The sequence below is a fragment of the Mustela putorius genome, unplaced genomic scaffold, assembly GCF_011764305.1.
Source record: "Mustela putorius furo isolate JIRA1106 unplaced genomic scaffold, ASM1176430v1.1 tig00003899_pilon_pilon_pilon, whole genome shotgun sequence".
Classification (NCBI taxonomy): Eukaryota; Metazoa; Chordata; class Mammalia; order Carnivora; family Mustelidae; genus Mustela; species Mustela putorius.
Genome location: NW_025422048.1, coordinates 3,942,286 through 3,966,318, shown reverse-complemented (window position 1 = coordinate 3,966,318; position 24,033 = coordinate 3,942,286). Strand labels below are relative to the sequence as shown.

The window sequence follows — 24,033 nt, the reverse complement described above, 5'->3', positions numbered from 1 at the left end:
GGGACTACGCTTCCTAGCGGCCTCCGTCGGGCTCCTACGCCAACTTCCCTCGCGGGGACGGCTCCTTAGCGTCTGCGCCCGGCCCCCTGGCATCGCATTTAGAACTACAACTTCCAGATGCCTTCACGCGCCGGACCTTTCAAAGAGGGCTTCCCAGCAGCCTCCAGGGTGAAGAGCCCCGCCCCTCGGGACGCCCGCAGAGGCTTTCCCGGCGCCTTCCGCCCGTCTCACCCATGTCACGTGGCGCACCCTCGCCAACCGGCGCGCGGAGGAGGGCGGCGGGCGGTGGCCAGAGGCGGGGAGGCCGCAGGGGGCGGGCCCTGAAGGGGGCGGAGCGGGGCCCGGGAGCCGAGCAGCCTGGCAACGGCGGTGGCGCCGGGACCCCGAGGTGGGTGCGCGCTCGCGGCAGGCCTGGCTCAGAGACGGCCGCTGCGGGGACCTGCGGTGGGGGGCCGGGAAGAGGAAGTTGGGACTCCCTGGGCTGACGGGGCCAGCGGGTCCTCGCCATACCCGCGGGTGTAGATGGCGGGGGTGTGTGTGTGTGTGGGGGGGGAGGTTCGCCCGAGCGCCTCGCTGTCCCTGCCGGCTAGGGCTGAGTGAGGCCGGGGAGCTGCAGGCATGTGTCTCCCGCTTCCTCCTGTTCCCTCCGCCCAGGGTCCCGGGCCGGCGACGGGCGAAGGTCGGGGCTGGGATCGGGCCCGAGCGGGGGACTCTGGGGGCGTCGCGGCCGCTCCCCGGACTTTGCTTCCCTGTCCTGGGGCGGGAGCGGGCTGAGCTGCCGTCCTGCCTCCCCGGCGACGCGCCGCGGCTGGTCCGTGCCTTGGCCCTCCGCCTGGGGTGGGTGCCCGTCGCATCCCCGTGGGTCCTGCGGAGCGGCCGCAGCCTGCCTCTGGCCGGGAAGCCCCATGGGGTCTCTCTAACAGAGTTTCAGTGTCACGCACGGGAGGTTTATCTGTTTTTGCAACAGTTGAGAGGCGATCTGAGAGGGAACGGTTAGTTCCCTGATACGCAGTCGGAAGTGTGCACAGGCACGAGCAAGCGCCCTTTGCCGGGTTGCCTCCCTTAACTGTCTTTTGCTGTGCTCAGGAAGTGAAAACTAATTTTAGTTTTTGCCTAAGCAAATATGAAATAAATCTGCTGTAAAGATTATATTGCGTGCTTTATAGACGCATACAAAGTATGAGGTGGAGTGACTTGTGACTGGTTTTTAAATAGACATAATAGACCTTCACAAGAATGAAATCATGGCATATTAGAATTGACTTGGACCTTGAAGTTCATAGTAGTTCGTTTCCAGAATGGGGAAACTGAGGCCCAGTGAGTGTAACCCTGTATGATATTATAATAATAGGACCCAGGATTTGGGCAACCTAATGGCAAAGCTTATATCATGAGTCAGGTCTCTGGGGAGTATCTTGGCTTCTGTGGAACCCGGGCACTTTTTAATTTTTTTATTTATTTTATTACAGCTTAGTTTTGTTCCTTGTGAAGTCTCCACCTTAGAGCCTTGAGAATAAGCCATTGATTTTGCTGTAGTTCAAACTATTTTGAATTTCCTTCAAAACCAGTTTACCAGCCAAATAAGACAGGCTTGTTAGTTTATAGACACATTTTGCTTTCATCTGACATATATTTTGGGCACAATCACTTATTACCAGATTTGACTCAATGACTTTTGGCTGTTTCACAAAACCAAATGTATCCTTGAGAGATGCCGCACCATGGAGTAGATTTCAGCCACTGAACGTAGAGAAGATTCGTTGGGTCTTTTAGATTCTAGTTATTAAATGCTATTAAACAATTGGGTCTCCTTACCTTAAAGTTCTAACATATATTGACCAAGTTGTCAGCATCTTCATTTACCCTTTAAACCCAGAATGCCCATAGTGTGCCTGCAGCGTCCCAAGTACGGTGAAGATAGCAAATAGCACCACTAAGTCCCTGCCTTACAGAACTTATGTGTGGGGAAGCAGACAACACTTACAACAATAAAAAAGCAATGATATATTTTCCAGTAGACATGAGTGCTATGCAGAAAAATAGTCACTAAATGCAATAAAAAAATAAAAATAAATGTCAATAAAATAGGCTGGCATGTTTGAGACTGACTTAGGAATTACACTGAATTGTTAGTTTTAGAGTGTCAGCTGCTGCTCCATTAAAGCAAATAATGAAATCCAAAAGTAAATCTGTCTAAATCAAAGAGGTTCTATGGAGTCATTGCTTCTCCAGTGATTGCCTTTTGGATTATAAATTCACCCCAGCCTCATTTTTGCATTTTTTCTTTTACATGCAAACAGTAAGTGCTTTCTGACACCTAGGGAGGTGACCTTCCAATCACTCCCTGTCTCAGTAGTTCCCTTACTCTTGCTAAAAAGACAGCTCTGCTGAGGTTTGTATTCCTTGTTGATTTCATGCCAGTGTCTGCCTGCCTCAGGCTACCTTACACAGGGATTTTTCTTCCTGCACTCTGGTGTATACTGAGAACCTACCACCTGAAACCGTGGTCATTCTTTGGGGTGTGCGGTTTGTAAAGAGACAAGTTTATTTGATGTTAGCTGTAGCGTAAAGAAGCATTCAACTTTTTAAAAACTAAAGGCCTAGTCAAATGGCATGCATGATGGCTTACTGTGAAAGTTCGTCTGTTTAGTACCTTTTCAGTTCTCTCATGCTGTATGTCCAATGGCTTCAAAGCAAATTTTTTACATTTTTACAGGTTTTGAAAAATGACTAAAGTTATTAAAAAATACTCAAATATTCTTTGTTCCAAAATGAAAGGAGGACTAACAAAATGTAGCTACTTTAAAAACCACTGAAAGAACATGTGGTTCTTGCTCTCATTAAGGGCTCCAAAATCAAGAGAAAAGGAGAGTGTCTTCAAGGCTTAGTAGGCGACATTCTGAACTGGTGGCCAAAGGATTTCAAAGGCCAGAGTTTTTTTTGTTATTTCTACAGTTTTTTTTTTCATTTTATAGAAGAATAAGAGGTTGCTTTCATTATTCTTTAGTAATTTCCCTTCCCTGCATCTGACCTCTTTGAAGTTCTGCTTTATTTTCTAGTTTCTCAGTTCATTATTCTTTTTTGGCAGATGGGGGAGGGACAGGGGCTGCTATTTGCGTGTAAGGTGTTGACTCTGGATTTGAGTCCTGGCTCTAATATTACCTGTGTGACTTTGGGTGAGTTACTTACCCCTGTGCCTCAGTGTCCTTACCTGTAACATGAGAATAATAACACAAACAGCACCGGCCTCAAAGCGATGTTGGCCAGACTGAATGATAATCTATTCCAAGCGCTTAGAAATAGTGTCGTGCACATAGTAGGCACTCAAGAAAAGTTAACTGTTACTGACTAGAACTGCATGGAACTCCCTTGTTTGCTTTTAGAGACTGATTGATTTATTTGAGAGAAAGACCGAGAAAGCAAATGGGGGAAGGGGCAGAGGGACGGGGAAAGAGAGAGAGAATCCTGGGCAGACTCCCTGCTCAGCGTGGAGCCCGACACCAGGCTCCATCCCAGGACTCTGAGATCACCTGAGCCAAAATCAGGAGTCCTGTGCTTCACCGACTGAGTCATCCAGGGACCCCTCCCATTGTTTGCTTTTAAAGAAAAAGAAATGATTTTAGACGTGTCCTAATACACTTTTGGATGTCCAGTAAGTGTGATTTTTTTTTTTCTAGCCATTTCTCTGCATTTCAAGGTTGACTCGAGCTTTTAGTTTCAGGTGACATTGGCAGCAGTGCCCACAGTTCCCGCAGTGTTAAGTTCCTTTTGCTATTTGGACTCAGAAATTACTTGAGGCCATATTTTGTTTGTTTCTACAAACATGACTAGAGCAATAAAGGCCTTCTTCTAGTTCCTCTGCTTTGAAAGCAGGAGGGTACCAGGAGACCCAGCAGAGAGTTGGTCAAGTGAGACCCAGTTGCTCCCCTATAGTTGGAGGACAGTTTTTCATGTTAAATGTTTACAATGTAGTCTTCCACCTGAGCACCTGGACAATCTCATTCTTTTCTTTTTAAGAATGCAGCCAGCACCTCTTTAGAATACTGGCACCGTGCACTAGCACTTTCTTTCTGTTTCTGTCTGAGGAGCAAGGAATCATTAAGGAGCCCTTGGTTGGTGTGAGGTGGCTGAAAGCTTCCTGAGTTTGGATTCCGGACGCCAGGTTCGAGTCCCATTTCTGCCCCTTCTTAACTCTGTGACATTGGATAAGTCATTTTACTTCACCCCTGCTGCCTCTCCCATTTGTAAGACAGAGCAGTGAGCCCTGCCAAGCTCCCAGAACTTTCCAGAGAATCGAATACACATCAGTGCCCCTTTGTAGGCTGGGCAGCGTTATTATTATTACATTCGTGTAATAATTATTACATGAATTATATAGGCCGTTGCTGTTGGGAGAACTGGTGTAAGAGAGCAGAGTCCTTCCTGTTCTTGGTCTTCCTCCCCCATAGCTGTAGGTGTGGCCTCTCTGCCTTGCTTTCCCTCTTCTGTCAGCCTGGAAGTATGCAAGTGTTTGATTGCCTCTGTCAGATGCGCCTGGAGCCATTGGTTCTTATGAGCTTCCATTTTATTGATTCTTAAAACGTAATACTGCATAACCAGCCGTCACAGGGCGACAGCAAGGCAATCTCTGTACCAAGGAATATTGCCAGCCTTTTTCTGAACCGTTTCAGAATGAAAATCTTTCCTTTTTCGAATCAGCACCTTACATTAGCTCCTTAATGCAGCCTGAGGCCCTGCCAATCTCCTCCGTCCGTATTAGACTGGATACTCTCACTCAGGGGCTTAGGATGGGAACACACGCAAGGCCTTGATTGCTCTCCAGGCCTCTGCTGCCTTTCACATTCCAACAGAACCGAGTGCTCTTTTCTTGTTATTTGGAGTTGTTTGTTCGTTCAGTATTGCCCTGCCTCCACTCTTTGTCTTGATATGTTATACCTGCAGATTTCAGTCTTGCTTGTTTCATCTTCCAAGCTTGTGCAAAAGGGGGCTGAGGTTGGAGACGTTTTTGTCCTGGGCAAGTAAAGCCTAACTTGGCCCTCCCTCCACAGCAGACATTGAGTAAATGCTCTTTGACTTGAACTGGACAGGAGGTGATATAGTTCAGAGTTGATTGGATGTGTTCATTTCAACAAATTCGGTTGTATGTACAGAGACCATATCCCCTGACTGCCAGATGAAACGTAGCTCTCACTCAGCCTTGTTGTGGTCAATTAGCAAATGAGCAAGAAAGTTCTTGGAGTCCAGTGATGGGAGAGGTCTCACACGTTGCCTTCCCAACCTCTGGCTTTTTGGACTATTGTCATGCGCACTTTTAGAATAGGTTCATTTTTGCTTTGCTTGTTGGTGTTTTTGGGGGCGGGAAGAAGTGAGGGAAGTTGAAGGGTAATCATTGGAAGTAAAAATAAAAGTAACTGGTTTGTAACTCATTCTGTCCTTATTCCCTTGAGGACAGACCTTGACAATGCAGTGATGTCCTTTGTTTAGCTTGTGTTAATTGTTATATATTGATATCATGTCCTTGGGCTTTCCGAGAAGGAAGCATTGTTGCCAGAGCCTCTTAAAACAGAACAAGCTGGGGACGCCTGGGTGGCTCAGTGGGTTAAGGCCTCTGCTTTCGGCTCAGGTCATGATCCCAGGATCCTGGGATGGAGCCCCACATCGGGGGCTCTGCTCAGCAGGGAGCCTGCTCCCACCCCCCCCCTCCCCCGTCTCTCTGCCTACTTGTGATCTCTCTCTGTCAAATAAATAAATAAAATCTTAAAAAAAAAAACAAAAAACAGAACAAGCTGCTGCGTCCTAGGAAGGAATGGGCTGCTACGTCCTGGCGCTATGCATTCCCCTTCAGGGGAGCTCTTGAGGCAGAGTTGGTCGTGAAGGGGATTTGTGGCATTAGATGGTGGCACCCGAAATGCCCTCATCTAACCCTTAAGTTCCTCCATAGCCCTGAGATGACTTAGGTGGGGAATCAGGAGAACAGGGACTGTGCTGTCAGGGTTCATTCCAGCAGTCTGGGAACCAGCCTGAGCTGGTTTTGTTTTTCTTTTTGTTTTGCAAAAAGAAGAAATGCACCTCCAGGGAAGCAACCCCCAGCCTTGGCTTGTCAGTAGTGCTGGTGGGTCACAGTGACAAGCAAGATCCACACTTAGTTTCAGGGAGACCCAAGGAGTACACTACCATCGACACTAGTTAGGTGGCGGGCAGGATACGTGAAACTTCAGTGAACACTCCGTTTTGAGCTTTCTGGTCCTGACGTGTTCCATGCACACACGGATGCTTCCATATCTGAGAGAGAAAGGGAGTCCCTCGATGGATGGCAAATGGAGCTGGCCCTCACCTCTTTGGAGTTCCTGCTGGGAGCAGAACAGCTGAGCTTTTAAAGTTGAGGCCAAGTAAACCCTGCTGGCCATTTCCTTTCTTTGCTATTATCAGCTCTGACATGATACGGTCATGTCTCCAGAGGTCCCCATCACTTGTATGCCTTGTTGCTGATTTTCCTGATGCTCCTGGCTTTCCTCAGCTCCTGGGAGCTTAGGGAGAAGTGCAGAATATGAGGCCACTCAGATCTGCCCAGCCAAGATTCAGTGTTTTAATGACATCCTTAGGTGATCTGTACATAAATTAAAGTTTGAGAAGGCTGGCTTAAGTAGTAGTTCACAGCCTGGCTTCCCCACGATCCTTCGAGACCTTGTGGTCCCTTCGAAAGATAATTCGAGCCACATGTGTAACCCATGTTCCTAGTAGTCTCATAATAGAGAAACAGATGAAGTCAATTTTTATAATATGTTTAACCTAGTATATCCAACATATTGTCATCTCAACATGCACATCAGTGTAATGATTAGTGAGAGGTCTCCCCCTGCCTTTTTGTGCGAAGTTGTCAACATCTGTCACGAACTTTACATTGACAGCACCCCCTACGTTGGACTAGCCGTAGTTCAAGTGTTCAGGGGCCATGTGGACTAGCGGCCCCATGTTGGACAGTGCAGCTTTGAAAATACATCCTGGCCTCGATCTGCTGCTGATGTCATCAGATTTGCTGTCAGCGCTTGGAGAGCAGTGAGAGGCGGGGTTTGCCTCAGTAGTAACTTGTGTTAACGACCCACGTAGCCTGTGGCAGACCTTTGCCCGTTGCGATTATGTGTGTCCCATTTGAATCTGCACAATATCCATACGTCACTGAAGACCGTGGCTTCCCCGTTCCAGTTTGAAGAATGAAGAACTCGCCAGCGGCGTGGGTGTGCAAGGCAGGCTCTTTTCTTGGTGTCTCTTCAGAGAACTCGAGGATCAGGGCCTTCTTCTCTGGCTCACCCCAGGAGGGTGCGGAGTCCTTAAATAGAAGTTTCCATGTGCTGGAATACTGCAGGTCAGCGGCTGGCCACAAAGGCCGCTCAACAGAATCTCCCGGGAGCCTTAAAGACCTGCTACGGGGGGGGGGGCACCCAATGGGGGGGCCCACCCACTGATGCTCAGATGCACTTGATCTTGGGGGAGAGCAAACGTGTGCATTTCGCTTAACTCGAGAGCAGCTGCTGTAGAAGCAAGTCTCCCACCTGGGTGGGCCGAGAACCACCCACGCTCTGGGTCCAAACGCGGATTCTGACTCGGTCTCCCGGGCTCTCCTGCCGGCTTCAGCTATGGTGAGCTCCCAGGTGACGCCCCGTCCCGCACCTCCCAGGCCTCGTCACTGGCGCCTTGACTTTGGGTAACCAGCTGCCCCGGGAGCACCTGTGGGCGTTTCCCACATGGCAGGTTCCCTGGCGGCAAGTCTGGAGTTTCTGATTCAGGGGGTGTGGGGCGGGGCGCAGGGGCCGCACTTGAGAAGGCACCATGTTTTCCCTATTACGCCACAAGGTAGTTAGGTTTACTTTAGGTTTTGTGTAGGTACACCTCTAGTGCATATTTGTTTGGGCCTGCGCGGGTGTTGAATGATATCAAACCCCTCTTCTGCCTTTACGGAGCTCTGTTTTGTTCCCTCTTGGGACCTGTTAAGCTGATGGGGTATTTTAAGGGATTTTCTAATACTAGGTTGTAGCATTAACCTGGTTTGCCTGCTGGTGTGACACCAGGGTGTTTCCTACTGCTGGGCTTGATCTGTAGTATTTTCTTCTGGATTTTTACATCTGTGTATTTGAGAGTGAGATTTGGCTTTCCTGTACTGTCCTTGCCTAGTATTGGTTTGCTAGCCTTGCAAAGCGAGTGAGAGCATTCCCTTTTTCTCGTCTCTGGAAGTTGCTGTAAGATTGAAATGACCTGAATTTTTGAATGTTGGGTAGGACTTGCCCCTAGAGCCACCTGGGCCTGGCGGATTCAGTGTGGGAAGATGTTAATATCTGCCATTTCTGCGGTTACGTGTGTCTTGTCATTCTTTTTATTTTTTAAAGATTTGTTTATTTGAGAGAGAGAGAAAGAGAGAGAGGAGGAGTGGGAGGGCAGAGAGAGAGAGAGAGATTCCCAGGCAGCCTCTGCCCTGAGCCAGACACCAGGCTCAATTCCACGACTCTGAGATCAGGACCCCAAGGTCAGGACCCAGCCGAAACCAAGAGTTAGACGCTTCCCTGACTGGGCCACCCAGGCGCCCCCATCTTTCCATTCTTAAATCTTAATATTGTTTATGTCTTCTTTTTGTTTTTTTCTTAGTCTTACCAGAGGTTTGTCAGTTGTGGTTATGCAGCATGGTGTTTGTCAGTATGTGCAAATGAATGAACATAATTTATTCTCTAGTTTCTTTTTAATTTTTAATGAGTAAAAACTTTATATAATTTTAAAGTTAAGTTTCCATCAGCGTGTATTCCGAAAAGCCTTACTTCCATCCCTGCCTCTTGCCAGGCATTCTGTTTCCTCCATGCCATCCCAGGTAATCAACATTATCAGTTTTTAGTTTATTCTTCTGTTTCTTCCTTTTTTATATGGAACACTTCACAAATTCTTGTGTCATCCTTGTGCAGGGGCCATGCTAATCTTCTCTGTACCATTCCAATTTTAGTATATGTGTTGCCAAAGTGAGCAGTCTTCTGTTTCTTCTGTATGCTTGTGCGCGCGTGCACACACACACACACACACACACACACATTTACATTCCCCCCTTACACCAAAAAAGCATATTATATACACTATTCAGCCTCTTTTCTCTTCTTTTTTTTCACTTAAAATATGTTCTGGAAATCACTTTATTTTCTCCTCTCTTTGGACTTATTTTGTGGTTTGGATGTTTCAAAACATTAGAATTATTATTCTTTAGTTTTAGTATAGTCTCATTTCTGTTGTGATTATTTCATTCACCTTTGGGCTCAGGAATAGATTTTTTTAAATTTGCAAATACATTTTTAGGTATTTTTAGAACTGATTTCTAACTTCACTACATTATGGTTAGAGGCTGTGGTCTGAAGACCAGTAGTTTTTTTGAGACGTGTTGAGGGTAGGTTTATATAGTGTTTTGTGGTTGGCTTCTTTCACTCAGCATAATGCTTTGCACATTCATCCATGTTGTCGCACAGACCCACAGCTGGTGACTTTCTGTTGTTGAGTAGTGTTCCACAGCGGTTTGTTTATTCACTAGTTGATGAACATTGGAGTTGGCTGAGTTTTGGGCTCTGGTGAATAAAGCTGCTATGAACATTTGCTTACAAGTCTTCGTGTGGACTTGTGTTTTCATTTGTGTAAATACTTAGGCGTGGCATTGGTGGGCAGTGTGCTTAGTGTATGTTTAACTTTTCAAGAAACCTTCAAACTCTTTCCCAAAGTGCTTGTGCCAATTTGTGTTCCCACTGGCAAAGTAAAGTATGACAGTTCTGCTTGGGCCCTATCCTCATCAACTCGTGTTATTGTGTGTCTGGTTAAATTGTAGCCATTCTAGTATGTGCGTGATGGCAGCTCACCGTGAATTTAATTTGCATGTTCCTAATGACTAATGACAGTTACTGAGTATGTCTTCATGGCCATTTGTATATCTTCTTTGGTGACATGTCTGCTCAAATCTTTTGCCTGTTTCTTATTGGGTTGCCTGTCTTACTAAATTACAAAGTTCTTTATATGTTTTGATTATAAGACCTTTATGAAATCTGTGATTGGCAAGTACTTTCTCTCAGACTTCAGCTTACCCTTTCATTTTCTTAATTGTGCCTTTGAAAGAGCAAGGTTTTTAATTTTGATGAAGTCAGGTTTATGATTTTTTTTCCTCTTAAGGCTTATGCTTTCTGTGTTCTAAGAAATCTTTGCCCCATCTAAGTTTCACAAAGATTTTCCGATGTCTCCCTCTAGGACTTTTGTAGTTTTAGCACTTCTGTTTAGATGTCTTGTGTCTTCCCCACTCCCCCAGGTTCATTCCCTGTATAATCCCCTTCCCTTGAGTTTACAGCCTTGTGAGACCTTGAGGAGAGAATCCAGCTGCACTGCCAGCGCCTGACCCACGACCCATGGAAACTGCACGATAATTAATGTGTGTTGTTTATAGCTACTAAGTTTGTTATGCAGCAATATAAAATTAACACTTTTTTAAAAGATTGATTTATTTATTTGAGAGAGAGCCAGTAAGCGCATGCAAGCAGGGGAGGGGAAGGGGCAGAGGGAGATGGAGGCTGAGAATCCCAAGGAGACTGCACGCTGAGTGCGGAGTCTGATATGGGGCTCGATGATGTCACAACCCTGAGATCACGACCTGAGCCAAAATCAAGAGTCAGATGCTTAACCGACTGAGCCACCCAGGTGCCCCTAAAACTGGTACTTCTATGCTTCATTTCAACTTGATTTTGTATATTTTGTGAAGTAAGTGTCAGTATACACTTATTTTTCGCCGTGGTTATCAAAATGTTCCGGCATCATTGGTGGAAAAGACTATCCTTTTCCCACTGAATTACCCTGGTACATTTGTTGGAGATCAATCGACTGTTGCTAGGACCTTCAAAAAATGGGTCTAATCTTGCAGCTAGTCTTTGGCAATTCCTTGGGACATTTTTCTAACTATGATGGCAAACTGCCTATTGGAGAAGGCTAACTATTCCTGCCAATATCACACTATCTTGATTACTGAGGCATTTTTAGTAAGCCTGGAAATTGGATAATGGAGGTAACTCCAACTTTTTTTGCCCCCTTCAAGGTTGTTTTGGCCATTCTTGGTCCTTCGCCTTTCCATGTAAATTTTGGAATCGTCCTGTCAGTTTCTGCAACAAAGCCCATTGCGATTTGATAGACCTGGCATTGGATCTCTAGATCGGTACTGCCATCATAACAATATCGAGTCTTGTGATCCTTGAGCAGGATATATATTTTCATGTATTTAGGTTTTCTTTAATTTCCCTCAGCAGTGTTTTATAGTTTTCCATGCATGGTTCTTATACACATTTTGTTAAATGTATCCCTAAAGATTTCATATTTTTATATTATGCAAATGATTTTTAACACTTTCATGTCCATTTGTTCATTGCTGGCAGTACAAATATCATTTATTTTAATGTTGACCTGCATATCCTATAACCTTCCTAAATTTACTTACCAGTTCTAATAATTCTTCTATAGTATTCTTGGGATTTTTTGCATACGTGCCCATGTTGTCTGCAAATATGACTTTACTTCTTCCAATATGTTATGACTTTTATCTCTTACCTTATTAGACTTGCTAGGATTAGACTTGTTACCTTATTAAAAACTTGCTAGGATCTCTGAGAGCTATGGAATGTAAGCAATAAAAGCAACCGCCCTTGCCTTGTTCCCACACTTGGGATGGAAAGCACTCCATCTTTCATCATTAAGTATGATATTAGCTGTAGGTTTTTCATAGGTGCTCTTGACTATTCCTAGTTTGCTGAGGGTTTTTTTTTAAATCATGATTAGATGTTGCATTATGTTTGTGGAAACCATGTCTCAGATACAATCTTTAGGAGGATAGTGTACGTCACGAATAGCCTTGTCGACTCGACATAATCACCAGATTACTCTCCGTTACCAGCCATCACTATCTAGCTTTTCCTCCTGGTGTTGATAACAGAATTTCCTTCTGGAGCACGGGAACTTTTTTTTAATTCATTTACGGAGCAGCATATATTGCTCCTTCAAAAGCCATGGAAATTCTCCGTCAGATGCATATATGTCATTGTTCTAGTACTGGTATTTCTTCATCTTTGCTATCCTTCTCACACTCATTTTGGCTTCTCTTTATCTCCTTGCCTTTTTTATTTCTGCCTTTTTCCTTAGATTATTTTCTCACATCTATGAAAATCTGCCCCCTGCTAATAATAGTGCCACGTTTGAGAAGTGGATGTGTGTTCATGCATTCAGGCCTTCACCTTCTTGTGCAGCGTGGGTGAATGACCACTGTATTTGTGACTAATTGCCCTACTCGGGGTCACTGCTTGTCATTCTCTTTCTGAGTCTCTCAGGCATCTAATGAAGCCAATCTTTGGCGATCCCTTTGGACACTCCTCTTAACTATTATGGCAAATTGCCTGTTCGGCAGGCTAGCTAGCCCTGCTGCTGATCTCTGCTAACCTTCAAGGTCAACCTGCTCTTATAAATTAGGACCAATAAAGATGTATCATGCATAGCATTTGCAACAGTTGGCCACATTGAAAAACCTCACTTGTGCTTTTTCCTTCTGGCCCATGTAGAGAAGGGACCGGAAACGGCAGACTATCCAGCCCAATATTCTGGCAACTTAAAAGATATCCTCAGTGGTGTTGAATCTTTGAGTGAGGACTGGGCACTTGGCTTCAGGCCAAAATAATTTTGAGGCTCATTTGTTAAACAGAGTGGGCACCCATGCTGTGGGAAGCATTACTTTTCGTTGAAGAACTGAGATATGGTAAGAGTCATGAGACAATGTCTCATGTCCCTCTAAACTCTAAAAGCAGTTCAAGAGAAGAACTGGAAGGATACTGTGAATAGTGGTGGGGCGTCTGGGTGACTCAGTCAGTTAAGCGTCTCTGCCTTTGGCTCGGGTCATGATCTCGGGATCCTGGGATCGAATCCGGAGTCGAGTCCTGCACCAGGCTCCCTGCTCAGCAGGCAGTCTGCTTCTCCCTCTGCCCCCTCCATGCTCTCTCACATGTGCTCTCTCAAATAAATAAATAAAATCTTGTTAAAAAAAAAAAAAAACAGGGTGCCTGGGTGGCTCAGTGGGTTAAAGCCTCTGCCTTCGGCTCAGGTCATGATCTCAGGGTCCTGGGATCGAGTCCCGCATCGGGCTCTCTGCTCGGCGGGGAGCCTGCTTCCTCCTCTCTCTCTCTCTCTGCCTGCCTCTCTGCCTACGTGTGATCTCTGTCTGTCAAATAAATAAATAAAATCTTTAAAAAAAAAAAAACCCAACGTCGAATAGTGGCAGTGTTACTGGAATAAGGGCGTACCAGCGAAAGCGACTGCTTTGAAGAACTCCAGCTACATATGCCCTCATAGGCATTTTAACGACGCCTCCTTACATCACAGTTGTACTTCATGGGGTCTTTATTTGATTTTTGTCTGCTAATAATGAAGTTTTTCCATCTTTCCGATATACTCTGAAAACACTGTTCCATGATACAAAGTGCTATCGAAGTGGGCAGCCAAGAAGTAAGGTACTGGTTCAGTGCCCCCCACACACGTGCGTGGGGGAGGAGGCACTGTTTCTTTACTCTTCTGTAAAATGGAGGCTAGGGTTCCTAGTTGTACCATCTGATTTTCTCACATAGAGATGGAATTCCAAGAAAACCTTTGTATCCAGCTGTGAAAGCATGAGGCATTCCTCACTTGACCGTCCGCTAGAGAACCAGAGCCACCAATATCCATTAGTGGGCAAGAGGGCCAGACTAACTGGGTTTGAATTCTAACTTTGACAGTTCTCAGTGGACACATTCTTTAACCCTCCTGTTCCCTGGGGTGGGATGTTTTGATATGAAGATAGTAATAGTAGGGTTATAAGGTTGTTGGGGGGGATTGAATGAGGTCCTCTGTGCTTAGAACAGTGCCTGGCACAAAAGTAGGGGGTCGGTAAATGGAAGCCATGATCATTATCCATGAGCGAATATTCTACCTTGCTTTTTACCTGTGCAGTGCCACCTGTATGATTGGCTTTATTACTCTTTAGTTTCTATATATTCATTGTCTTTATTGCTATTTTACTTATATTTAATCATCTCCCCAACTCCTTTGCTAGCTCCTTGCAGATCTATCTTTGTTTCTTCTTAGAACTTCCTGCTGTGCCCCAGAGTAGTTGCCCAGTATGTAATTATCAACTGATTTTGGACCTCTTTGGAAGTAATGACATACACAGAGCAAGGAGTGTCTCAGAAATAGTGGGCTTGGTGTCATTTCATTATTTCTTCTCAGAGGCTGTATTAATATTTTAGTGCTGGTTAATTTAATGGGTATTTAGTGAGTTTTTAGAGATGGACAGACAGACTAAATTGTTCCGAATGTAACCATACGTTGATGTGACTGTATTGTAGATTGTTAATTCTCTAGTTAATTTCTTGCCTGTTAGAGGTTGGATTGCATCCCCCCAAAAGATATGTTGCTAGACCTAGCCCCCAGTACCTTGTAATGGGACTTATTTTGAAATAAGGTCTTTATAGGTATAACTAGTTGAGATCATACTGGAGTTGGGTGGGCCCTTCATCCAATATGACTAATGTCCTTATAGGAAAGAAGGAGACCATGTGAAGACACAGACATATGGGGACAGCTCTGTGTGACAGAGATCGGAGTGATGTAGCTACAGGCCAAGGAATGCCAAGGACTGCCGACCACCAGAAGCTAGGAAGAAGCAAGGAAGGATCCTTGCCTAGTGCCTTCAAAGGAACATAGCCCTGCACATAACTTTATTTCAAACTCAGCCTCCAAAACTCGAGAGAAGAAATTTCTCTTGTAAGCCGTCTGGTTTGTGGTTCTTTGTTAGAGTAGCCCCAGGAAACTCAGAGACTGCACCTGTTAATTTGCCTTTTCCCCCCTTGCTGCTCTAATCAGAGCATTGATAACTCTAAGATTTCATCTCAAATGGTCGGTTTGCCTGTATTTTCATCCATTATTCATCTTCTCCATATAATTAAAAAATATATTTACAGCAAATCAGACAAAGGTATTGGGAAATCTGATATAAAAATACCATTGCAGTTCTCCTACAACTGTGCCGGAAGTGGGAGACATAACATTTATGAGATGTTTGTAGCAGAACGGTTTGTAATAGGGAAACCTGGAACCAGTTCGGAAGACAGTGTGGAGCAACGGACTTGTACGATGCGGTGAAAATATGGGGCACACAGCTCCGCACGGCTGCATGATGTGGCTCTCCCGACCATGCCGTGCGAGCAAAGCAACGGGCAGAAGAATGTGGAATGATTCCATTTATGTGTAAAAGGCCGAAAGCAACATCATTCAGGGTTATTTACATTGACAAAAAATGACACAGATATGCAAAGGAGTTCTAAACACACACATCGGCCCTAGGGAGGGAAATCAGCATACCTTTAATAGCTGAAGACTAACATCTCCAAAGTCACGAAAGTCTGTGCGGGTGATACTGCCTTCATGGATTCGCAGACTGAGTGCCCAGGCTGCCGCATGCCGGCGCCACAAGGGGAAACAGCCCTCGTTCTGGCGAAGCGCAGATCGAACAGTACAAGTCATCAGTGGATAGTATAGCCTCAGTATAGTCTTAGAAGTGGAATATTAGAAATCTGGACGGTGTACAGAGAAGCAAGGTGTGTGTGTGTGTGTGTGTGTGTGTGTGTACGTGCCCGCGGGGAAGTCAGGGAAAGCTTCCTGTGTCTTGAAGCGGTACTTAAGGACCTAGTACCAACAAAGCCGCCCCGCTCCTCCTCTGGTCAAAAGTGCCTGGAGGAATTGTTCTGAGTGGAAGGTTAGCATCTCTGGCCTTTCATCCTCTCCCTTTTTTTCTAGAACCTGCACATCTGCTCTTTAGTTCCTTCCTCCTCCTCCCCCTTCACCACTGATCCCAGCTGGAGGAATCTTTGTCAGGAATGCCAGTCCGAGAAGGTCCTTGGAGAGTAAGATGTGCCGGACCGGCATGTTCGTGACTACTGTGGTTGGGACTGTTTCCATACGTTTACTCTTGACTTTCAACTACGGTTTTTACGTTGGCTTGAGAAGGGACTTTTCACTCACTAATTGAAAATGGACCTTTCTGTAGTAGTTTCTCACAGGGAAAAATAGTTCAGCACAATGAAGTTGTATCATGCAGCACATTAGCTGGGCTCATGAGTTCTGAAATTGGCAGGTGGACGGGGAACTTGATCTTGTTCCTATTTTTAAAACTTTGTTTACTGGTGGGTATTTGACAGTTACAAAATCCATTGGTGGATTTAATGATTTGTTTAAATGTAGGTGATATCACTAGGTAGCCTTTTTACATTAAAAAAGTTAACCTGCTGGTAGTCGACTTTTCTAAGAGTTTATGTAGCGTAACGATTTCAATTCAGGAAGCGTTTTGAAAGTTACCTTGTTGGCCATCGCCACGGCCACAGCTCCCGCTGCTGAAGCCGGTCAGCGGTCTTGAAGATGTGCCATTTGTCATGCGGGCAACCAAGCAACAGGGCGAGGGGATCGGTTCAGATCCGTCACTAACCACCGGAACAAATGATTCAGAAAGCATTCTGCACTGGGTCTGAATTGTATTGCTTTCAGCCAGAGGTCTTTGCAACATTTGAAGAAGTAGAAATAAGTGTATTGTGATCTTTAAGGTGAACAGTTGGAGCGCCTGGGTGGCTGGCTCACTTGGTTAAGTGTCTGACTCTTGATTGCGGCTCAGGTCGTGATCTCGGGGTGGTGAGATCGAGCCCCGAGGTGAGCCCCCTTTCAGGCTCAGTGCAGAGTCTGCTTGTCCTTCCTCCTGCCCCTCCGCCCCTCCGCCCCTCTCCCTGCTCACGCTCTATTGCTCTGTCTCTCAAATTTTTTTTTTAAATAAAATGAATAGTAAAAATCAAACTGGCACAAAGGGTGAGTTTCTAAATGAAATACTATTTAACATTTTATACTTTCCAAAGAAGAATCCTCAAAATGAAGGCCCTTTGGCTCTGAGATTTGCTGTGGCTGAGACCAAGGAACTGTGAGGCAAGCGGGTGGCTTGTGTCTGTTTGAACAGTAAGCCACCTGGCTTGGCGGGCAGGTACTGTTCTGGAATAAACAGAGATTTACTCTGAGAAACCTCTGGGATGTTTCTAGATCCTTGAGCCAAAACAGAATGTGATGAGGGGAGGTCCTCGTATTAGGGATCCTGTGGAAAGTTTCCCTGGGCTAGGAGTTGAGTGTTCTGCTTTTCTATATTTTTAATGGAAATCGGCATGCTTTGAGGATGAACTAATTTAAGGCTATTCAGAGCCTTGCCAAGATCAGGTGGATCATTTTAGAAAGCTTTTAGAAATGCAGAATGGTTAGGCAGTGTTAGACATCATATGTTTTATGGAAAATGCCACCAAGTATATTAGCACCAGTTTGAGGAATCACTTCGAGTTCATCAGACATCTCTTGGAGGACGAGGACACTTGGTATCTGAATGCCTCCATGTCGCCGTCTGCTGTGGTGGTATCGTGCCCACTTCACAGACCAGGAACTGTTGTTTGTCCAACGGTGCATAACTGTTATTGATCAAGGGACAGTGTTGGGGTTTGAAACACAAACTGGTCTGAACACAGAATCCTTTTCTTTTTTCTACCATAGTACCCAGTTTGGCAGCTGGTCAGAGTGCACTTTTATAAGGTATAAGCTACGGATGGGGGGAGGTGGCTAACAGCTTATATTTTAGTTTAAAAAGACACGATTGTTACTTACTTTGGGCAGAGAAAGCTCATTTAGAAATCATATATTTTAATAGTTTAAGGCAGAGGGTGACAGCCTGTGTTTGTAAATAAAATCTTACTGGAATACAGGCATAGCCCTTCATTTCCGTATTGCCTTTTGCTGTTTGACTTACTTATTTTCTTAGTAAGCTCAACACTCAACGTGGGGCTTGAACTCATGCCCCCGAGATCAAGAGCCGCATGCGCTACTGACTGAGCCAGCAAGGCGACCCTGCCGTTTGCTCTTTTAATGCTATGACACAGAGTTCAGGAGCCGGAACAGAGTCCATATGGCCCACAAAGCCTAAAATTGTTACTATCTGTCCCTGCACAGAAAAAGTTTGCCAACCTCTGTGCAAAGGAAGATGTATAAAAGTGAAATAAACTCGTTTTACAGAGCATCATTTGTTTTCATGTGGGTTGAGCACATATGGAACTTGAATTGATCATGTATCCGGTCTCAAAATTGTTGATATATGAACATTCCTCTTCCGTGCAGAGTGGTTTCTCACGGCATCCTTTTTCATTTTCTTGCCTCCTATATGGTCTGTAGTCAAAGCGACTGTAATGCAAAAATCAGAATAAGTTAATATAGTAAATTCTGTGTGTATGGGCTATCGAAGTACCTAAGGGAACTCTCCAGTACTTCTCATTGGGGGTGACACTCCCCCTAGAGGCCAAATTGGAAATGGGGGTGCTTCTATTTTTAGTGTAATGTATTGAAAAACACATTATTTTTTTAAAAAAATTCAGGGGTGCCTGGGTGGTTGAGCTTCCGACTCTTGGTTTGAGCTCAGGTCATGATCTCAGGGTCTTGGGATCGAGCCCCGAGTCTGCTTGTCTCCCTCTCTCTGCCCTTCCCCCTGCTCACACGCACACCCACCCACTCTCTCTCTCTCCTTCTCAAACAGATAAATCAATCTTTAAAAAATAAATTTTTGAAAAGAAAAATGCATTATTTTATTATAAATCACTGTCTTTTTGTTTCCTCCTTTATACTGGAATTTAGGTACTATATTGATGATTTTTTGAAATTGTGTTTAGGTTGATAATATCTATGACTTTTGTTTCAGGCTAGCAAAGGGGGTCTACAGGACTTTGCTTTAATAATGAAGGGGTCATTGGGTCTCGTGGTATTGAGTGGCACTGTCCTAAGTTTGTGGCTTTTTTTTTTTTTTCAAAAACAGACTTCCAAGAAAAGAGGGTGCCTTCAGAAACATTTGTAACTCTGGACCCAGAGGCTGCCAAGCACCACCTTTGTTCACTGGCAGGTTTCAGAAGTGGGTTTTCAGACTGGGTAGCTTTCCACAGCTTTCAAGGGAGCCTCTAGAGAAAGACTATTTTTAAACTTCATTTACATGTTGGGGGCGCCTGGGTGGTTCAGAGGGTTAAAGCCTCTGCCTTCATGGGTTCATGATCCCAGGGTCCCGGGATCAAGGCCCGCATCAGGCTCTATGCTTGGCTGGCAGGGAGCCTGCTTCCCTCTCTCTCTGCCTGCCTCTCTGCCTGTTTGTGATCTCTGTCTGTCAAATAAATAAATAAATAAAAATCTTTGGAAAAAAACCTTCATTTGCAGGTCAACACAGAGTAAGAAAGCACACTGAGTCAAATCCAAACAGAAGGGCTGTTTTTGTCACTGTTTATACCTGGAAAGTTGGCAAAGACTGCTAATTGAGGGCCCTTGGTCTCCAGTGAGGTGACCATGCAAACTCGAGCTTTCCTTGGAGTTTAGATTTTGTTTACAAAGGCCCTATGAGATGGAGGTCAAAACTCTGTTTGTTTTTAGAAAACTGTTTTCTGATTCTACTCTTTCTAGATTTCTGTAATGAGTAAATATGGCCCACATTTGTTTGAAAGTGTCTGTAGTTATGTTTGCTGCACGTGTTTTCTAGAATTTCGTTTCTCATATGCAACAGACTGGGGACTAGGTTCTTAGTCTGGAAGCCGGGTGTGGTGGAAGAAGTTTCCATACTTGAGTTTGGAAGGTCTGTTTCCTGGGAAAAGTCTGTAGTGGGGACCAGTAGCACTCCAGTAGTTTGTGGTGCAAATTTCTGCACAGCAGCTCAGTTAATGGGGCCGCCCTTCTGCCCAGAGCCACCCTGCCCCGAGCGTCTTGATTAGCTAAGGATTTGTTCTGCCATTTTCTTAGGCTTGCATGAATTTCTGGCTCACGTGAAATATTGGGTGAACAATGGTTTGGCTCTTTGGCCAACTCTTTATTGCCCAGTCCATTTATTCACTGAGCCCCTCCTTAGTAAGTACCTGCTGGGTGCCAGGCTCCACCACGGGCGCTGTGACTGCAGCGGCACGGACAGCCAACCGGAGCCCCCACCTGCCGCGGGCAGGCGGGCCGAAAGAGCGCATTATCTTCAAGGTGGTAAGCGCTAGGGAGAAGAGAGGGACAGAGAGACGCAGAGAAAGAAGGGTGGGGGGTGGGAGACCGTCGGAGGGCGGAAGAGAGCCGAGGACAGTGTAGGAGGGGCAAAGAGAGGGACAGCAGAGACCTTTGAGTTCAGCTGTCTCCAATGTGAAGAGAGATCCAATTAAGGCTCTGTTGTGATGTTCACATTTGATTGATTCAATCATGCCACCTTTTTGTAGCTTTCTTTGAAGGAGTTCGGGGCCCCCAATGATTGTTTGCCTAGATGGGTTGAGTTTTCTTAACTACTCCTTAGTCTAAAACTCCTTTTCTGCTGGGATTGGCACCAGTCACATCCAGCGTGCTTTCTTCAAAATAGAGACACTTGGAAGCACTTTTCCCTAGGTGGACAGTCCACTCTGAGTACAGAGGCCTAGGCTAGAGCTGACCCACCCTGCCGTTGACTGGCACCGGGCCTTTTCACACATCCTCTGGGCTCATCTGGTCATCTTCTCTGTCACAGAGAGAGGATTGGGCTGTGAGCATGACAGAAGTTTTATTCAGGATCAAAAATGAGAGATGTCTACCTTTGGTTAGATTCCTGCAATGTGTGTGTGTGTGTGTGTGTGTGTGTGTGTATGTGTGTGTGTGTGTGTGTGTAGCTAGAGATACAGAAATTAAGTTTCAATTTCATTTTAAAGCCAGGGTAGCTTCAATTCAATGTTTTGTAAATAAGAAGGACGAAAACTCGATCTTTAGGGGTCCTGAGTAAAATATAATCAAAAAGGGTATTTTCATGCACTTTTTTTTTTTTTTAAAGATTTTATTTATTTATCAGAGAAAGAGAGGGGGAGAGAGCAAGCACAGGCAGACAGAATGGCAGAGGCAGAGGGAGAAGCAGGTTCCCTGCTGAGCAAGGAGCCCGATGTGGGACTCGATCCCAGGACGCTGGGATCATGACCTGAGCCGAAGGCAGCTGCTCAACCAACTGAGCCACCCAGGCGTCCCTTTTCATGCACTTTTTAAAGAGAAGCTTTATAACTAGGTCACCACCGGCCACGCACTATCCCTGTGCTAGTTAACTTTCTACCTAGTATTTATAGGGTCAGGACTAATTTGTAGAATAATTTGTTACGATGTCAGCATTCAATAAATATCCTTCCATAATTGAGAAAATGCGAAAAGTTTTTTTTTTTTAAGATTTTATTTATTTATTTGACAGACAGATCACACGTAGGCAGAGAGGCAGGCAGAGAGAAAGGAAGGGAAGCAGGCTCCCCGCTGAGCAGAGAGCCCGATGTGGGGCTCGATCCCAGGACCCTGAGATCATGACCTGAGCCGAAAGCAGAGGCTTTAACCCACTGAGCCACCCAGGCGCCCCGCGAAAAGTTTTTTAATGTATGTACCATAGCAACCCTGTTGTGAGCCCATCCTATGTATTAGTTTATACATTTCGCCCATCTGTGCTGCAAAAACACGGAGACAGTAGCAGCCAAAGGCCTGAACAGCAGGAGGGTGGGTCATCCACCTAAGGCCACATAGTGAGTCACAGAGCGAGGATTTGAACTGAGTTGACCCTGACATCCGCGCTCTCCGTCATTATGGCGTCCCAGCTTCTGTGCTTCTCAGGGAGCAGTTGGAACGGTGTGACAGAGAGTTTCGCCTATAACATTTTAAAGGGAGCCTCATGGAACCGACCCATGTTACTTGGACCCTTGGATTTCTCAGATTTGTGTTGATTCAACTTTTAATAGTAGCGGTGTCTGGTGTAACTCTAAAAAATCAGGACTTTACACCTATTACAACTGAGCCTTGAACAACACGAGGGTTGGGGCATCAGCCCCCATGCAGTTGAAAATGCACATGTAAGCATGTTAAGATTTGACTAGCACATAGCTTGTCTGTTGTCTGTGTTCCGTACTCTTGTAATAAAAGTGAGCTAGAGAAAATGCTACTAAGTGGTCATAAGAGAAAATACACTTGCAGTACTCTACTATAAATTTGTAAGTGGGCCCACACAGTTCAAGCCGTTGTTGTTTAAGGGTGAACTGTATATGATTCCTTATATAAATGTCCGGAATATATTTCCTTATATAATAATTCCTTATATAATTGTCCCTTGAAAAGGGTGACTTGTATAGTTAGTTGTTGTATCTTGTTTGGTAGTTAGAATTAAGGGGGATGTGAGGACTTTCCTCTGTTGTATTTAGTTCATTTTAAATTGAAGTCTTTATTTTCTTTTAAAGATTTTATTTATTTATGTGAGAATGAGAGACTTCTAAACATGAACAGGAAAGTGAAGACTGGATTGACTGTATAACCCAGCATTTTAAATTTCTTATATTGACTCAACAGTAGTAATTTAATGTTATTTGAAGACATTGACTTATTATTATTAAAACGTTTTAAATACTATGATGTCTGATTATTAAAAAGTAATTTCATATCTGTTACTGAAGAAAATCCCCCAAGTGTATAATCTTGTTTAGTGCATAGACTAATTTCAGGGCAGAAACATCTGACTTGCTCTCACTAGTCTGTCTCATCCATTCTGCTGTCTCTGAGAATAATGAGTTATTTCGCTTGGATGTGAACTTGAAGGTCTTTCAAAGGTATTTTTTTCTGAGCTTTGATCTGAATTTCACTAATTCTCAAATTATTCATTAATCTTTCTAAGAAGTTATTTCTAATTTTAGGTTGTGCTATCTCTTAATAGTTGCAGGTTTGAGTTTATAAAGAAACATTTTATTTTGCCATAATTTAAAATTTTAAGCCTCAGGGTAGCACCCTAGGTCCATTGTTTTAGGATTTGGTGAACCAGTGTACAAGCTTACCCCATTATGATGTTTCACAATATCGTGTGTCTTGTATATAATCATTCGTTGACCAAATAGTTACAAGTGCCAGCTGTGTGCCAGGATGCAGCCATGACCCAGATGGATGCCCGGCCTTGTCCTTGGTGAGCTGAACTCTGCTGGGGGATGCCTGGCAGTCCTGATCTTGTAAGGTCGTCCTTACATTGCCATTCTTGCCTCATTATCCTGCTGGTCACCCTTGCCTGTATCTTTGTCACCTCTCTTGGGCCTTACTTCTGGACAGTGACTGGCACTGTGCAGCTTTCAGATCACTAGGTTTTGTGCAAACGTGTGTTAATATTCATCATGCCAGATTTTGCGTGGTTGCTTTTTTAATGAGCCCCGCAAAAAGATCCAATAAATGTCCATAATCACCTAGTTGCTGCGGTTCACCTCCCAGTGACTTCATACGGGTCTCTTTGTGTCATTAACTTTGAAAAATAAAATAACTAAAGCATCAGTTAGTTTTCTGTTGTTGCAATAGTCTTCACACATCTAAATCCCTGTATTAAAATATCGTGTATGTTCTGAATACGATGCTTTCGTTTATGCCTGCATTGTGATGAATATGCATTATTTAAATGAAGGATAAACTTTCCCTGGAAAATACTGATCAAATCAAATCTTGCTAATTTGATTTCCATCAAGTCCATGCCACTTTAAATTGCCTCAATTTGGAGAAGGCTGAATTCTTAGAGGCGAAAAGAGTGTGAGTTCAATTGTCTACCCTTTTTACTAATCTGCTTGGCTGCTTCTAAATTATCTTTAAAAATTAAGAAGTGGGGAAATTTGAGGCCTGGTGCACAATTACTAAGCAGTACATTTTTGGAGGTGGCAGTTTGAACTCTACAGATAACCATTCTGGGAGTGTGCATAGTGTCTCCCACTGAGCTCCCCCAAGTACACTTAGCTGCCATTTCCTGTTCTTGCCTGGTTCCCAGTACCTTTGCTGGAACTCTTTCATGTGACCTGTGCTGTGTGCTGTGGTTAGTCCCTTGTGTGTCTCGTTCCCACTGGAGACTACTATGGAAATGGGGCCTGTCCAGCAGAGTACTGTTTGTTC

At 44.6% G+C, this 24,033-nt stretch overlaps 1 protein-coding gene and 1 non-coding gene across 5 annotated transcripts in view; one reads left to right on the top strand and one right to left on the bottom strand.

The window, feature by feature from the left end:
• Positions 1-312: 312 nt before the first annotated feature.
• The window catches only part of MTM1 (myotubularin 1), a 90,752-nt gene continuing 67,031 nt past the window's right edge, over positions 313-24,033 (top strand). For 2 of the 4 annotated variants that reach the window (XM_045067976.1, XM_004776625.3), the window contains exon 1: positions 313-388. The gene's annotated coding sequence lies outside the window, so the exon portion shown is untranslated. The remainder of the gene's footprint in view (positions 389-24,033) is intronic. The other 2 variants (XM_004776624.3, XM_013047917.2) reach the window with 2 other exon arrangements.
• LOC123388504 lies at positions 8,901-9,007 on the bottom strand. Its single transcript, XR_006603001.1, has one exon. It is a non-coding gene; the product is annotated as a U6 spliceosomal RNA (small nuclear RNA).